The sequence below is a fragment of the Cryptomeria japonica genome, chromosome 10, assembly GCF_030272615.1.
Source record: "Cryptomeria japonica chromosome 10, Sugi_1.0, whole genome shotgun sequence".
Lineage (NCBI taxonomy): Eukaryota > Viridiplantae > Streptophyta > Pinopsida > Cupressales > Cupressaceae > Cryptomeria > Cryptomeria japonica.
Window position 1 is genome coordinate 242,367,123 of NC_081414.1, and position 3,982 is coordinate 242,371,104.

Below are 3,982 nucleotides of genomic sequence, written 5' to 3' on the forward strand. Positions count from 1 at the left end.
TGAAGTTTATTTAAAATTGAATACTTGTCCAATCTATTCAATATTAATTTCCACCATAAAGTAATTATGTGCCTATTTGTTTTAAACATGCAAGCAATGATAATACTCCACATGATGTTGGAATGCATCCTGGTGAGGGTGGAGCACAACCTGCAGATGATGGTCATGGTCATGTGCATCCTGGTACTAGATGTATTCATGTGCTTTACAAAATGCATTATGGATTAATACAATTAAACATCTTTAATTACAATTGGTGTATTAATTAATGTAAGCTTTCATGTTTCAACTTTAGAGCATGTAGAGTGAGATCAACATGTTGAGCATGATTAGGCTAAACAAGACTAGGAACATGATGTGGCCCCATCAAGTAAAGAGGACCACTCTAATGTTATTTTAAACATTTTTAATTATAATTGGTGTATTAATTAATGTAACCTTTCATTTTTGAACTCCAGATGATTTAGAGGGTGTTCGACATGTTGAGCATGAGGATATAAGACAAGATTAGGAATATGATGTGGCCCCATCAGGTAAAGAGAACCACTCTAATGTTATTTTAAACATTTTTAATTGCAATTGGTGTATTAATTAATGTAACCTTTTGTATTTCAACTCCAGAGGATTTAGACAGTGTTCAACATGTTGAGCGTGAGGATATAAGACAAGATCAGGAACATGATGTGGCCTCATCAAGTAAAGAGAACCACTCTACTGTTATTTTAATTAATGAAATTCTTGTAGCAATAATAATAAAACATATCAAATTTAACATTTTTTGTTATTGCAGTAGGACCCCCCTTGCAACGACCTCCACATCGCAAGTACACGACTAGGAATAAATTGAGATCATGAGTAGGGGGCATAAAAACTGAAGGGGGACAGATGAATTAGAAAATGATGTTCCACTTCATCTCTATTTAGCTCCAAAAAAGAAAAAGAAAAATAAAATGATTGTAATCATATTATGGCAACTGGCATAGTTTTGATAATATGTAAAAACTGAAACAATGAACGTTATATGTTAATGAATGAATGTGAATATGTTAATGAATTAATGTTGGATGTTATTAATGGATGAATGATTGAATGAGTGTTATATGTTATTAATGGACAGATGAATGAATGTTATATGTTATTAATGGATGAATGAATGATTAATGTTATATAATTGGGTATGGGGAATTGAGAGTGATGTGAAGGGGAATTGGGAATGAACCCCATTTGTTATGATTGTCCTTAGTATTTATGTTTGTTACATGAAGACAACATTGTTATTGTAGCAATATGTGGGGTTAGTTACAAGCAAAGACTAACAAGAAAAGAGCCTGACATAGAAAGCATTATTTTCCTTTCTCTGCATTTGTGTACCTTTTTGTCAAGAAGTTCAAAGGATGTTTTGATTTTCATTAAGGATCTCTGTCATAAAAAAGCAGTTTTGAATGTCAAACTCAGAGAATATATAGTGAGTAACAACTCATAGGGCATTATTTGTTGTATAGACCAAAGGTATATGGGACTATTAAAGCAACAAAACTTGTGAAGGCATATCCTCTACACAAAATATTCATCGACAAAGGACAAAGTTTGAAAGATAATGTAGTAACCTAGACCAAAAGAAGTCATTGTAGGTTGTGATAGTCATAGGAGCTCTGAATCAAGCCTTAAGAGGACAGTGCTAGATATAGTTATGATAGGGAGATAGTGAGGTTAAAGGTATTAATAAAGCTTGAGGTCAAAGGTCACTTCATTTCCTAAGCATGAGTATACAAAGGTAAGATGAGTGAGCAATAAGGCATGGTTGTAACTCAAAAAAATCATACAAATCCTCTTCAACTAATGATGGAGTAGAGAACAGTAGTATATCTCATTATGTAAGGAATGGTCTTTTGATTGTTCCTAATTGGCACATTCAATATATTTTGAAACAAGTTTGGGTTCTCTTGGATTCCTTTGAATCATATAGTATCTCACACACATACAAAGAAGGAAATAGGTTAGTTGATAGCCTAGCAAATATGGGGTGCAATAACATAGAAGTAGACTTGACAATTGATGGCATTGACTTAAAACTATTTCCTCAAATAGAAAGACATTGTGAAGGAGGAATTATGTTTAACAAAGATAGGAAACTAACAAGTGAGATATCTTATGAATGTTAGTAAACTTTATCATAAATGTTTCTCTCAAGGGAATGGCAATTATCAAGGATAATCATCATTATATTGCAAGATTTAATTCTTGCATTCTTTTTATTGATAATAATAGCAATTATAATTGGCAAGGGGAAAAGATATATGTGTACTTATATTCATTGAATTTCTAAGAATACATGTTTTATACGCCTTGTTTCAAATGCTACAAATTTCATCTTCTTCAGACGAAGGCAAAATTTAAAAAACTCACTGGTGCTTAGGTTGTCATTTGGCATATATGGAGTATATGTCGTGCAACTATAGGGTGAATGTTTTAGTTCAACAATGGGAAATGCCTTTCATGGACTATATTTTGGATGAAATCCTAGGGCAAGTGTTTAAAGTTCACAATTCTCAAGTCAGGAAATATGTAAAGCGACTAATTGGGGAAGAACTTCTATTCCCAAGGGTAAGAAGAATCATTTTCTCTTCTCAATTACTTTCTATCTTTTTATCAAATGCCCTAGATTTTCTTCAATCATTTGATTCCCTTGAGCTACTTGCAAGTAGGGTTGTAAGAGAATAATTCATCCCTAGTAACAAACTATTGCATGTGATCCAACATTATGATCTTTGGAGAGGGCAAGCACATATTGGGGGAATTTTTCCCCATCATTTTCTCCTCAAAGGTCATGCTTATATCTCAGTGTATGACAATATTAAAAATACTTTGGAAATGCAAATTATTAGGTTCATTCAACAAGCATTCGATAGACACAGTAGGGCCATTGGACAAGATATGATAGAAAGAGTTTATAAAAAATTCAATTCTTTCTTATTCCTATCACGCCATGCTAATGCAGACTCTGCCCCTACTCAGGGTAATCGAGCTTCTCACAATCCTCTTTCTCAGGATAATTTTTCTCCATCCCAAGGTTCTCAAGGTCCTCATGCTCATGACAACATTCAACCTCCAATCTTGGACCTGAACAACCCTCCAAGAACAAGTAATATCGATGATTTATAAACAACCAACAACTCAGAAATGTCACCTACACAACAAGTTGGGTTCCCTCAAGAACAACAGGATGAAAATGAAGTTGACATGCAAGCCATGGAAGAATGAGGATAATTATGATAAATGCTTTTTTGTGTGGGTAATATGTGAAGACTATTTTGCGATTGCATCCTCTACAATTTTATCAACTTCAGCCATTTGATATACTAACCATTTTGTTTTGTATAGAGCCACTATGTGATTTTGGCCAATTGAACTATTTTGGTCATGTATGCTCTTTAAACCAAACTTTGCAATTTTTTATATTATATTAATATATTCTATTATTATATTTTTTCAATAGCATTTATTTGAACGAATATATATATATATTTTTAAATCATTGGAAATTGGTGCCAAATATAGTAGTTGAAACTTTGTTGAAACATACCAGCTTTATTCTTACTTGTAGTGATTTCTTCATCATGTTGGTCTTTGTCAATCAACTCCTTATGAGGCTCTGGTTGTGAGTCTTCTTGAGATATGTAAGATAGGAATTTCTCAATTAATTCATCTGTAAGGTCCCAATGGTCTTCCAATGGAGTGAGTACTTCTATAAATTCAATTTCCTCCTTCAAGCATAGGCCCATTATTTTGAGGAAAACAAAACAGTTAGCTTCACAATGCTTGTTCGTGAGGTGTATTCTATAGCTATCTAATAATGCAATGTCAACCAAACACTTAGAAATGCCCATTTATTTCAAACGTTGATTCAAGCTACTATGTGCAAATAGAATGTCTTCGAAACAATAAAAACTTTTCTCACCTTTGTTCTGTGATTGATTATCAT